General features: G+C 38.9%; 1 pseudogene; it reads right to left on the reverse strand.

Annotated features, from left to right (window-relative positions):
- Positions 1–616: 616 nt before the first annotated feature.
- On the reverse strand, positions 617–1,468 carry LOC149195615 (pathogenesis-related thaumatin-like protein 3.5; annotated as a pseudogene).
- Between the last annotated feature and the right edge of the window lie 13,371 nt (positions 1,469–14,839).

The raw sequence follows: 14,839 nt of genomic DNA on the forward strand, positions 1-14,839 counted from the left end.
AACATTTAAATAATGTCTAGTCATAAAAATATTGCAAGTGAAGAAATTGTATCTCTCTAGACTCATGTTAGATCCTTAGTTAAGATGGATCTATGTCAGTGGCTAATATAATTGTGATAAATGCATGAATAAGACTCGCTGAAGATGTTAACAATGTAGCTACAAATGAAGATGGATCTATGTCACTGAGTAATATAATTGTGATAAATGTATAAATAAAACTGGTTGAAGATGTTGACAATGTAGCTACACATGGTAGACACTCATACGCAAAGGATTAAGACCATAGAATGCTTTTCCAATGGTTAATGGAGAGATCATGAGAGTTTCCATGAGGCATTGGCGAATCATGCAACAATAGGAATGCTACTAGTAGCATCAAGGTAGGTATGAAAACTATTCATGTCAATATAATATGTGATTTGAGAGGAATTCATGAAGAATTGCTTAAGCATATTTTATATCTTTGGTGACATGATCCATGTGAAATCTATGTATGTCATTGATAGGTTGGAATATGGTTAACCTAACAATTTTGAATTCACAAACTTAATCTTATATTAATGTTGACATTATAATAATGATGCACATTCGCTCATTTTCTGTTAATGCCAGCCTATAGGCGTACACCCGTCATAAAATTCTCTCCGGCAGCTCATGGACAGAAGGTGATCGTATAATGGGGATGTCTGCAGGTGAACGTGCTGGTATTGTCATCGTAAGCATAGCTGTAGGCCGTCGGGCAAGCGGCCTTGAAGACCTTGGAGTATTTGCTGGGAGGACACGTCTGAGGGCTCCCATGGTCGCCCGTGCAGCAGTATTCCGGACTCCCAAACGCCTCGCAAGCGCTTTTACAGGCAATCACCCTCATGTTGCTGCCCGTAACCCTAAGCTTGGCCGGGCAGTTGTTCCGAAGATCGTCGACGCAGCCGGCCGTCCTGCAGTTCCCGGTGCCGCCCGCCGCGCTGATGCTCAAGGGGACATTAAAGCCGTCCACGAGGCTGACGTCGTAGAAATCCGGGTCGCCGATTGTGAACTCGGCGAGGGTGACAGGCGGAACCCCACCGGCGCCATTGCACTTGAGGCCGCGTCCGCAGTCACCCGTGGCACAGGAACCAGCGCCCGATGCATCGAACTTGCAGCCCGTCCGGCCCCAGAAGCGGCCGGACCAGCCTGCCGTGGCGGTAACCTGTGCAGACCGCTGGGCGCTGAGGGCGAAGCCACCGCCAGCGAGGGAAGCGCCGTTGTTCCCCGTGAGGACGCCCGCCCAGATCGTCTCCGAGCACCTGTTCACTACCGTGAATACCGTTCCGTTAACCCCAACGCGCCCTGCAACGACACAACACAGACAAACTCGTCAGTCAGAAATCCCAACGAGCACGAGCACGAACATGGGAAATTTTCAAAGGATTTTCTCACAGAGTAATAGCACCGTTGCCAGCGCTGCCATCAAACCCTTCGAAGCCATGTTAGCAGGCACTAAGTTAACCGAGCCGAACTTTTGTGTTTAATATATATTCTCACACTATTGAACCTGGGCATCTACTCCTGAGAAAACTCTGTGACCTGTGGATGCTATATATAGAACCTGAACATTTAATATTGAGAAAACCAAAACCATAAATCACATAAAGAGCGCGCAGATCACCTCTATCATCCTCTCGTTTAAAATCCGTTTAACTTCGCATAGGTTAAAGGGCATAAATGGTTGTTTTTCTTAAAAATTATAAATACTAATTACGTGTGGGAGTGGTTTATATTTATAATTCAACTTGATGTAATTTAAATATAAATGACTTTAATATCAATATTATAAGAACTTTGTTATCTATTTTTTTTATTACAAATATTTTTTATATATTTAAAATTTAATAAAAAAAAATTCGACAAAAATAATATTTTCCATTATGGCATTTGATAAAAAGTTGTGACTTAATTTATTAATTTAGGTGTAGTTTAAATTATAGATGAAATGATTTTTTTCACGACATGTTTTCTGGTTAATTTTTATCAAAATCTGGTATAAATTTTTAAAAACTTGATTTTAAGTTGTTTATTTGCAAACTTGAGTGCTATGATGGTTTTTTCAGAGTGTTGAATCCATTTATGCATTAAAAAATGTATTTCAAATAACAAAAAATCACATTCTTTTTTTTAAATTGTTTTGCGCCATTAATTTATTTGCATTTTATGAATATGATAAAAACTTGTGATTCAATTTATTAATTTATTTACATTTTATGAATATGGATTTATGATTGTTTGTATTATTAAAACTTTTTTACCTGCATTGTTGGTTTTCAACTCTAAGTTTTGAGTTCTTGCCTACTTTATTTTCATACTTGTATTTCTTGATATGTTTATCTATATTGGAAATGAGCATGCATGCAATATTTCAGAGTTTTTTAACTAGCATTTGCACCACATGTTGCAAAGGAAACGTGGTAAGGCATAAATTGAGGAACAATAGCGACATGGGAATGAGAAAATCTAAATAAGATGCAGAGAAAATCTAAATAAGATGCATAAATGGTTAAAGTTTTTTTGTGTTTCCTGATGTGGCAATTTTTTTGACATAATGAATATATTGGACTTTGCTAATAAAGCATCTGACCTATTTAGGTTGTCGTGATGTTGATATTAGGATATTTACATGTTTCTAGATGACATAAGATATAATAATAAAATACAGATTTTTGTGGTTATCTGTATTACATTATGTGGATTATGATCTGAATTATATATATTTTCAAATCACCATAGTCTAAGTGTTCTATTTTTTTTTTAGGAAATTAAGCTAAATAATTTTTGGATGTTATTTTTTTTTTATAATTTATTTTTGAATTAGGTGAAATAATTTTATTTTATTTTAATGTAAGTGAAATGATTTTCGTTTAAATAAAAACAACCACAATTGAGATAAACTAACCATAATATCACTATGCAATATTATAGTAAACTATGGTTAAACAAAATTAACCATAATAAACCAAAGTCAATGATAATAAACTATGGTCAATCGTAACCATAGTGAACTATGGCCAGCTAAAAGAAGTCATCATTAACATAATTCAACCATGATAAACATTATAATATAAAGAAACAATTAAAAAATCACAACCTAACCTAACCGTTAAAGACAATCACGGGTGTGAAATAAACATTAATGAACACATCCACTTAACATAAATAATTTGCAATATAACATACTATTGAAATCAATCTTTTAATATTGACATAAATCAACATTAATAATACTCGAATACAAACATAACCCTCAATGAATGTTATAAATGCAATATAACCATTCAACCTAAGTCAACCAAAAAACAATAATTAAGAAAACACATCTCAAACAACATTTCAACCATTATATCAATCTTTTAATATCAACCATAATCAACATTAATACCAAATATTTCATGACTCAAAGTCATTGTTTCTCATGTTAAAGTTATCCATATTCACACTAAACTTACAGTAAGTGTCATCTATATGACTACGCAACTATAATTTAAGCACACGAAAATACACACAAATCTCTGTACAGCAATGCACCCAATCCCAACAATTTGGTGGGCGCTGTGGTGGGAGGCCTGGACAACATGGATCGATTTCCTGATGACCGAAATGGTTACAAGAAATCAAAGCCTTCTACATATATCAATGCAACTTTAGTAGGACCCCTGACTTATTTGCCCCATTCTACCATGTCCTGAACTACCTTTCCCTCTATACCTCCTTATGTAAACCAAACAAGGAGGATGGGTGGAAGAACTATCTTCATGTTCATCTATTTGAAGTAGCTATACATCTCCGTGTTGTAGTGAAGTAGCTATATATCTCTAGTAATGTTTTAAAAGGAGCATTCCAAGAAATCTGGCTTATCTCCTGAAGTATCTTACCTTCTGGACCTCCTTATCTAAACTAGAGGACGAGGATGACAGATGAAACTCTGAATTGTAGTGAAATAACTATATATCTATGGTAGTGCCCCTGGAACAAGTGTTCTAAGTGGGCCACAACAGAGTCTTCCATTGTATTTATTGCTAATTAATGAAATGGATCAATTCAAGACTTTACTCGTTCATAATTCTCACTCGTTAATGCCAGAATTTGTGACATGGTTCTATGATTGTGTTAAAAAAATGTATCCCGCATTAGCGGTGGAGGGATTCTAAAGTGATCCTTTACCTAATCCGATATTTGGATTTAGAAATTGGTTTAATTAGTTTTCCAATCAGAGTGGTCTTTATAAATTTTATGTTTTTGGATAATTTTTTTTGTTAAGAAAAAAATGCTACTTTTTATTAATAATATATGAAAACCAATACATATTGATATTTTTGAGTAATCTACGGTAATACTTCTATTCATGCAGGTTATTTCTCCTCATAAAATATGAAATTCTATGTATCTTCTGTTTTCTATCAAGCAAAGAAACAATCAATGCAATTTTGCACTCTAGTTTCGGCTTTTATGTACAAGTAGGTACATGATAAAGGAGCCATTCTAGTTTATTATTCTAGTATCGATGTCAGGATGGAAGAATGAGCCATTCCGCTTGGCTAAGTTTTGAACGGGGAATTTTTTGTTTGCAATTTTTTAGAGAAACTATATTTATATGGTTAACGTTTTTTGTGTTTCCTCATACGATTGATGTTGGAATTTTTTTTGACATGATGAATATATTGGACTTTGCTAATAGAGCTTCATGTATCAACTGTGCAAAGCAGTAGCTCATTTTCATAGCCATGGAGTTATGCACAGGTGATGCTTGAGATATATTCAAATTATAGTTTCAACATCCTTCAGGAATATCTCTCATTACACCTTTCCCAGTGATTGGTTGCATTCTTCGCTCTGTTGTCTAACCTGTTGTTTTTAGTTTACTCACATTGTATGGCAGCAGACTTGTCTAGTAGGGTAATGGCTTAGCAGTTTTCTTTTTTCCCATATAAGCAGAATTGAAAAGCAATTTATTCCATGGTGGTTTGTGGAATCTTGTTGAGGATCAGTCACTATCATCGGCACTTTCCCCTCCAGTTGCTTCATACCCATTGTTGGTAGACCTTTGGAGCTTGGGACCTTTAGTAATAATGCATGAAGGAGCTGCTGAAAGCATTGATATGTATTGCTTTTGAAGGGTATACATGCTCTCTCCTCAGTGTTTTATTCTGATTCTAACTTTGGGTATATTCTTGTGTAAGCAGGAGGGCTTCTTTACACAATGTCTAATAGAAATTTGCAATATGTTACATCTTCTTCCTTCTTGATCTTCACTTATGCTAAATACCTGAGCTCCTCCAAACAAGTAGTAACTTGTGGGTCAATGAATTTTAGTCCAAAGAGACTAAGAACTATTGTAAAACGCTAGGTATATATTCATAGAAACCCACTAATTAATTTTTCTAACCTTTTAATCCAGTTATTGGTATATGGGATCTAATTCAATGTCATTTTTTTGTTTTTTCAATGACAGTTGATTACATATTGGAGGATAATCCTCTCAACATGTCATACATGGTTGGATATGGTTCCCACTCTCCAAAACATATTCGTCAGAGGCTCTTCTCTTCCCTACAAGAAAATCATCCTCAACCCATTGCATGCAACACAAGCTTCCAATCTTTGTACACCAATGCACCCAATCCCAACATCTTGGTGGGAGATGTGGTGGGAGGCTCGAACAACGTGGATTTATTTCCTGATGACCGAAATGGTTACAAGCAATCAAAACATTCTAAATATATCAATGCACCTTTAGTAGGCTCCCTTGCTTATTTGGCCCATTCTACCATGTCCTGAACTACCTTTCCCTCTGTACCTCCTTATGTAAACCAGACAAGGAGGATGGATGGAAGAACTATCTTCATGTTCAACTATTTGGTTGCAATTTTGGGTTTCAATGACGTAATTATATATCTATTGTAATGTTTTAAAAGGAGAATTCTATGAAATTAGGATTATCTCCCGAAGTATCTTACCCTCAGGACCTCCTTATCTAAACCAGAGGAGGAGGATGATAGATGGAACTATGAATTGTAGTGAAATAGCTATATATCTATGGTAGTTCCCATGGACCAAGTGTTCTAAGCGAGCCACAACAGAGTCTTCCATTGTATTTATTGCTAATTAATGAAATGGATCAAGTCAAGACTTTACTAGTTCAAAGTTCTCACCCGTTAATGCCAGAATTTATGATATGGATTTATGCGTGTCTTAAAAAAATGTATACAGCATTAGGGGTGGAGGGATTCTAAAGTGATCCTCTACCTAATCTGATATTTGGATTTAGAAATTGGTTTAATTAGTTTTCCAATCAAAGTGGTCTTTATAAATTTTATATTTTTGGATAATCTTTTTTGTCAGTAAGAAAAAAACGTTGCTTTTTATTAATAATATACGAAAACCAATACATATCAACATTCTTGAGTAATATAAGGTAATAATTCTATTCATCCAGGTTATTTCTCCTCATAAAATATGAAATTCTATGTATTTTTTGTTTTCCATCAAGCGAAGAAATAGTCAATGCAATTTTTCATTCTAGTTTCAGCTTCTATGTATAGGTAGGTACATGATAAAGGAGCCATTCTAGTTTATCATTCTAGTTTTGGTGTCAGGATGGAAGAATCAACCATTCTGTTTGGCTAAGTTTTGAACCGAGGCCTTTTTTTGTTTGCAATTTTTTAGGGTAGCTATATTTTTTTTTGTTAAGCTTGCTAGGACCTTTCATTTTCTATTTATAATTGGAAAATTTACATGACATGGTTGTCTAAGTGGCCTCAAATTTCCTAGTGGGAAACCAAGTTTGTTGGCCACCTATCCTCATTGTAAGCCATCCAAAAACAAAAAGGTTTAAATCTTTCTAGACAAGCTATGTATGTCTCTGTTTTATGACCAGAATATATATATCTAACTATCCTTAAACATGAATGATGTAAAGTAAATGCTAACCACATATAAAACAAAAATAAACATGGTAAACTAACTAGCCCTTCTTCTCTTCTGATGTCGATTCCACAGGTGTCAGATCCTTGAAAGTTGCTCCAGACATCTCAGTCAATTCTATGATACATGGAATGTGCCTTTGAATTTTGTCTGATCTAATGTCTTGCTTGTGGATTTGAAACTGAATTCTCTGCAGATCGTGTTTGTAACTTGACATGCCTTGGAGAGAGAGTGACATCCCCAACAAGATATCTTCCATGGCCTTCCCCAATAGGATTTTCATTAGCCAGTAGAGGTATAATGTCTGCTTGAATTGGGTTATCCTTCCTCTGGTATTCCCAGGGTCCGGGACTAGTGTCCTCCAATTCTCCATCTCCTCCTCTATCTCACTACCCTGCTTGATTTATTCTTCCCATTCTTCTAGAAAATTTTGAATGCCTTCATTTCTTCCCTCTCGATATGTCGTAGTTGCTTCACTAATAATATGCTCCAATGATTTCCTTCCTCTGTGGGGTTCCGACGTGCTCAGGTCCTTAGCCTTTCCAGGCTCCCAACCTCATCTTCTCCATCCCCATTCTCTTTCTCACTGAGCCATATCAGCATGATTCGATACCTCTTCATAGGAAAGATATGTTAACCGTAAGCATTGTAGCATATTACTATCCTAGTTGGGATTGTCAATTCCGTCACTCTCACTATTATTTCTCTTGTCCCATTTACGAGCAGAACCAGGGGCACGGTGGGTGGTGAGCCAACCTTGAGACAGGGTCAGACTCCTTATCCCTTCTGGATTTTCACTCCTCCCTCTCTGTTTCCTCACATATTCAGTGTGGTTGACAAGCCCCTGTTGAGGCCTTGCAAATGAGCTTAGCCTTAGCCCAGCTAGTTTTCTTCCATGGTGTGCCATCCCATTTCCCTCTGCCCAGTAAGCCAAATACATTCCTCTTCCCTTATCATGCCTATCCTCCCCCACAGGGATCCTAGTTGGTTTCTTAGCATTGTAATTATTCCTAGTTCCCCATAGCTTTCCATGGTTATAACCACTGGTCCATCCGCCAAACCAACATGTTAGCTGCCCTTTGCTACCCTCAACCTCCAATGTCGAGCAACTACCTACCCATCCCTAGCGACCAACCCCTCTCATCCCACAGTATGTGAAGCCCGGGTTCCCATTGCCACCCACAGTAAGGTCCTCACAGCCATAGGCCAAATCAAATCCCGACAGGCTCAAAACAAAGACGCAAAGCCAAACTAATGCAGCTCGATGCCTCCTCCAATTCCCCCTACATTTCCCCCAATTACCCTTCCCAAGTATCTCCCTCTCCCCCCAGCAAGAATCAAACCAGGTCGACATTGCAAAGGAGGCAAAGAGCCAAGATACATACCCATTTCCACTCCAAGGTTGATGTCGTTGTTGTCGTCACCTTCCTTCTCTATTGTTCCAACTCCTTACTCCACAAGCCAAATTACAATTCTTACCCGCCCATGTCGCCTTAATTACTATGCATCCCACCTCGCCCCTGCCATCTCTGCCACCTTTCCCACCACCCTTGCATGTACTCATGCCAAGGGCCACCGCACCCATCGCTTTGAACATGTGGGGGCAGTGTTACATAAATCACATGTACTCTCATTACTAACCGCAGGCACTTCCATCCTCCAGCATGCACCCCGATCGGGATTTTGATTTTCTGGAGACCCATTTTCCTGGCTTTACCTGCAGTCCTGATCTAGTATTTCCACCAGGGCTTCGAACCTCTCATCCGAGGGTTGTACCGGCCATAATTTTTCCACCGAGCCATTTTGTTGGTTGCAACCATAGTTTGCCAGAAAATTTTCCCCTTTATTCCCTTCTCGTCTTACATGTAAGACCATTATATAATCGAAATTTTGAATTAGTTCTCCTATCTCTTGTATGAGGCGAGCTGTGCTCCAACTTTGGCTAAGCTTGTCCCATCTGGTGCCATTGCTCATTTTCGCCAGAGTGTTTATGACTGGACTTGAGTCTCCTTCCACCACTACGTTTCGGTATCCCATTCTGATAGCTATTATGAGTCCCTGTCTTTCTGAAATGAATTCTGCCTCGTTGTTTCTTTCTATCTCACACGAGTAAGCATATATGAGTTGTGTGTTGGCATGTTTTTCTCGGAAGAGGCCACCAAGGCCTGCTACTCCTGGGTCCCCTTTTGATGCTCCGTCAAAGTTAAGTTTTATGAATCCTTCTCCTAGGGTAGTGAAGTGAGCCAGGGATATCACATCAAGCCTATCTTTTCTCCAAGTAGTTGGGGCAAACATTTCCATTACTAGATTAAGTTTCCGTAAGATTTGAGCTTGTTGGGGAGGGACTTGCCAATCTTCTTGGTCCCATTGTTCTGCTAAGATAGCTTCTCTGATGTGTTGAACTATTGATAGTTTCTCTGATGTGTTGAACTATTCCTTCCCACACCTGTTCTTGAGATGATGCTTTAATTTAAAAGACTCTACGGTTCCTCTCTTTCCATATGGCCCATATATTTAATCCTAGGGCCAATCCCCATGCTCGATTCAATATTGGGCTTGTGAATATGTTGTTACATCATAAGAGGATTATTTCCTTAATGATGTGGTAGTCTTGATCCATCCTTTCGAAAACTCCTTGCATCTGACCCCATTTATGTTCAGCAAACAGGAAAGTGTTGAGCATGTGCTCCATATCCTCTCTGTTTTGCTGACATAACCAACATAGGGACAGCCCTTAGAATCACCTTTTCCTGCAGTTGATCCCAAGTTAGGATTCGTCCTTTGCATACCAGCCAGAGGAAATGAGATACCTTTGGCCACCACCCTCCCTTCTAGATTTTTTTCCAAAGAATGCCTTGCCCATCTTGAACTTGTTCTACTTGTAGGTCATAAGCTTCTTTTATGGTAAAGGTTCCTTTCGTGGTGTGTCCCCATCTTAGAATGTCTAGGTCATTTCGGATCATTAATTGTCTCGATCTCATTTCTTATTCGAACTTTATCCATTGGTCTGTCTCTATAGCATGGCACCAATATTTCTTCTTCTTCCATCTCATCCAATTTCCCGTTCCTTGGTCCTCTTTCCAGAATTTATCTACATATTGTATGTTGATGTCTCTGGTAAATTGATATATATCCCTAAGGTCTTTCCTTTTTTCTAGTCATTCTCTTTGTTGCCAAGATTCTTTCCAAAATCATGTTGTTTTCCTATTACAATTTTCCCAGAAAGCATGCTGGTTTATGAGGTCCCTATTTTGGGTTGCCAAGTTCCATACTGTCGATCCTTTATGGGGGTCTCTGTACCACAAAATATCCTCAGTTCTCTTAGGAATATTATATTTTCTTGTCCATATTTGTTTCCATAGATCCCTTCCACCTCCTATCCATCTCCACCATATTTTTGCGCCCATTACTTGATTTAAAGTATAGGGGTCTCTTAGGCCTATACCGCCTTCCATTTTTTGTGACCTGATGTGCCTCTCCCCACAAGAAATTTTTGAAAATATCCACCATTCCGAAGCACTCCCCTTTAGGGGCAGACGTACCTAAGAGTTATTATATGGATATCGATTAAAGGACTACTTTTAGAAGGACGGTCCTTCCTGCAAGGTTGAGGAATCTAAAAGTTCAGTTACTTAATCTTCCCTGCAAATTTTGTAAGACTTGATGCCAGCATGATAATTTTAGGGAATTTTCTGATAGGGGCATGCCCAAGTATTTAGAGGGGAGATTTCCAGTACTAAACCCCAGGATCCTAGCAAGATAGGTCTTGACATTCCCCTCACTGTTGACAAATAAAATACAAGATTTTTCATTATTTATTTGAATCCCCGAGGCCTCCATGAAGGTATTCAGAATATCTTTTATTCTACGAGCTTCCCTAAGGGAGACTTGACAGAAGAGCATGATATTGTCAATGAATTGTTGATGGGTGATGGCTAAATTGTTACCCCAAATCCTCAGGCCTCTAATCCTAGATTCATAGACTTCGTTTTTTATAAATATTCCCATACCTTTGGTAGCAATAATGAACATAAAAGGAGACAATGGGTCTCCCTGTCTAAGACCCCGTGTTGGATTAAAGGTTTGGGAAGGAGTCCCATTCAGTAGAATAGAAATAACAGGAGTGGATATCATAGCAAGGATCCAATTTATCCATCTTTGAGTAAATCCATAGGCTTTGAGGATGCTACTCAGATACGCCCAACTTAACTGATCATATGCCTTAGAGAGGTCCAACTTAATCATTATTCCAATGATCTTTTTCGCATTGAGAGAGTGGACTACTTCTTGAGAAGTTACCAACCTGTCCAAGATTTTCCTTCCCTCGACAAATCTCATCTTCTCTGGAGAGATGATATTCAGAAGGAGGGGTTTTAGCCGTTTTACACTAAGAGTAGCTATGATTTTATATATGACATTACATAAGGCAATAAGATAAAATCCTTGAGGATCTTCTGATTTCAATGTTTTAGGAATGAGAGCAATAAAAGTGGAGTTCAAACTGGGGCATACCTTTTGATTGCAGTGGGATTCCTCAACAACCTCAAGAATTTCTTGTCCCATGAATTTCCAGGTGGCTTGGTAGAATTCTGCTGTGAATCCATCCGGGCCTGGGGCCTTGTTTTTCTGCATACCCTTGACAATTTCTTCCACCTCTTCTAGAGTAGCTTCTCTCATCAAGGCTAGGTTCTAGTCCTGAGTTACTCGGTGAGGTATATGTTGTGAGATTCTTTGAATTGCTTCCATTCTATTTTCTTGTGGTTCTGATAGGAGATCTCTGAAGTGATTTACCAAAAGTTCCTCCATTTCTTCATGTTGGACTCTGCGATTGCCATCCTCATCTTTCAAGGAGAAGATTATGTTGTGTTGTCGATGTTGAACCATGGCCTTGTGAAAAAATTGGGTGTATTTCTCCCCTTCCCGCAACCAGTTCACCCTTGATTTATGTTTCCACTGGATCTCTTCCTGTTTTCTCCTTTCTTCTAGCTGATTTATTAGTTGTCCCTCTTCTTTAGCTAGCTCTTCTGATCTCCCTTCCTGTATGATTTTTTTTTCACCTCTGTCATGCGCTTGTTGATCTGGTTTTGGTCGTTCATAATATGCCCAAATTATTCTTTATTCCATTTCCTCAGCTTCTTCTTGAGATGCTTCAATATTAGTTGGAATGTATGCATGCAGTTCCTCCCTTGTTGTTTGTTGTAAGTCCACCATTCCTCTATGTTTTTTATGAGGTATGTGTCTCTTAGCCAAAAGGCTTCAAACCGGAAAGGTTGATTTTTAGGGCTCGCTTTCAGGTCCACTTCTAGTCTTATTGGCCAATGGTATGATCCCATACCTGGGAGGATCAAGGCTTCTATGAATATAACTTTGCTTATGAATTATTCAGAGATTAAAAATCTACCCCATCGTGAAGCAATTTGATGGTTCCCTCCTCTTCTATTATTCCAAGTGTGAACCCCGTTGATTGTTGGGAGGTCTACTAAGTGCAGTTCTGCAATGGTATCGCCAAATATTTCCATGTCTATATCCATTCTTCTCATACCTCCCTTCTTCTCTGCTAGGGAGGTTATCATGTTAAAATCTCCTCCTACTACCCAAAGGTCTTCCAGGTATAGGTTTCTCATCTTTGCCAAATTTTGAAGGAATGCTCTTCTTTCCCCCGAGATATGTGGTACATACACTCTTGTGAGCAGCACCTAGTCTTTCGATCCAATAATTCTAAATCTGCCTGAGAGTATTTGAGGGAGGCTAACCCAGTCTTCTGACCAGATCTCTCCAGGATTCCATATAATGGCCAACCCTCCAACACTACCATTTGCGTCCTGGGCTATAACTTGGTACTAGGGTTTGAAATTTTCCAGAATTCCTTTCAGTTTTCTTTCACTGATTTTAGTTTCTTGTATTGTCATGATGCTTCGTCTATCTTTCTTCAATCTCTCTTTGAGGTATCTCTATTTGCACTACTATTGAGGCCTCTTATGTTCCATGTTGTAATAATCATTTGAACAATTTTAGGGGTTGTTGAAAGACCTGTGATAATGGCACTACTTGATCCAGGTGGATATTGGTGGGCACTCACCTATTCCACTTGGACCCCCAACACTGTCTCTTTCAGCTTTTCAGTATCCTTAGTTGTAGCACAATTTACTATTTTTGGCAGTTTTTCGGGTCTTGAACTTCCGGAGCCATTTTGAGGCCCTAAACGACGTTTGTAGGGAAAAGGAAGAGATTGAAAAAGTGCCAAATTGGCTTGCCACTTTGTTTTTAGCCTTCTCTTTGAGATCTTCGAAATGAGGTATTATGATAGACAAACAAAGATCGTATGCCAAAGTTACAACCCAGGAAGTTGATGTACCAATTTACCCAAATAGGGACCACAATTTTGGCACTTCATCTCCTAAGGTTAGGTTTTTAGATGTTTAAGGATTTCCATTGTTTATCAATAATAAATAGGCCTTTGAGCCTCATTGTAACACAGTTCAGAGGCTTGTAGCCACCACATCTGCTCTCAAAGATAAGCAACCATTGTCTGAGCTAGTCTTATTCCCATTTTGTTTGTAAGCATACTTCAGTGTTTTTCTATTAATGAAAGGAAAATTTATTTCTGTTGCATCTCTATATTTATGTTTATATCTGTAATTTCTTGTGTTCCTATTTAAATACGGATCAGTGGTATCAGAGGGGTCTGCTCTTTCTCTATTTTTCTTTGCATGTCCCCAGCGAGGTCAAGATATAAGGAGTTAAGGTTCGATTTGGCCGAACCTTTGCAAGATCAGCCTCACAAATCCCCACAGCCTCCCATGGCAGATGAAAATAAAGATGAGGAGGCAGGAGATCCTATCAAAATCTTGCTCGAAGAAGCCCTCATGTGACAAAGGAACACGATGATGGACAACTTTGCCCAGATCCTTCAGCGGCTACCTAGGGGTGATGCATCGACTTCCAGCAGCTACTCTAGAAGCGCCACATCCTTTAAGGTAAAATTTAATTTTGACATTCCCGTGTTTGAGGGTAAGATAGATGCAGACACCGTAGATAAATGGTTAAATTTTCTAGAAGGATATTTTTTTGTTCATGACTTTTCTATCCGGGAAAAGATGACTTTTTCACTTCTCAAATCCACCCCCCACGTCAAGGATTGGTGGGAAACCTACTAGGAATAGAAGGATGAAAGTACAGCCTCACTGTTTTCATCTGCACCCACCTGGAATTCATTCCAAGATGCCATCAAGGAGCAGTACTACCCTGTTGGAAGCTATGAGGATAAATACATAAAGTGGACCACACAGTGGCAGGGAAGGGACCAAGACGTGTCAGAGTTTACTAATATTTTTCATACCCTTCACACAAAGTTGGGTATCAAGGATTTAGAGTGGAATTTGGTACTCAAATATCATGGTTTCTTACACTAGTACATCTAGGACGAGATGGAGTTCTTGGACATCTCCTCGCTTGGCACGGCATATCGATACACTATCAAGATCAAGAAGAAGTTTAAACAAAAGAAGCGATAATTTGGATCTGTGAATCCGCAAAACAAAGGACAAGGTGGGGTGACCGAAGGCAACCCGTCGAAGCTGCAAGAAAAGAACACCATCACGAATTCAAAGAGGTACACAGGAAAGTGGTGTGAGTTCCATAAGAGCCCCACTCAAAACACGAGTTAGTGTCGAACCAAGCAGTCGTTGGTGGTTGAGTTGAAGGCCTCAGAATCAGATGCATGTCACGACCCTGAGTCAGAACCCGACAAGAGGAATGACAAAGGGAAGAATATTATTGATGTGGAGCCCAGCACCACTATTTCCATTGCTAAGATCCAGAAGAATAATCCCAACGATCTACAGGAGAGGGAGTGCCTTTTCCACTCACAAATGTGGGCAAAGGG

This window comes from Pinus tabuliformis, chromosome 2_2 (genome assembly GCF_031772625.1).
Source record: "Pinus tabuliformis cultivar Carrire ecotype Pingquan chromosome 2_2, CPIR1, whole genome shotgun sequence".
Taxonomy (NCBI): Eukaryota; Viridiplantae; Streptophyta; class Pinopsida; order Pinales; family Pinaceae; genus Pinus; species Pinus tabuliformis.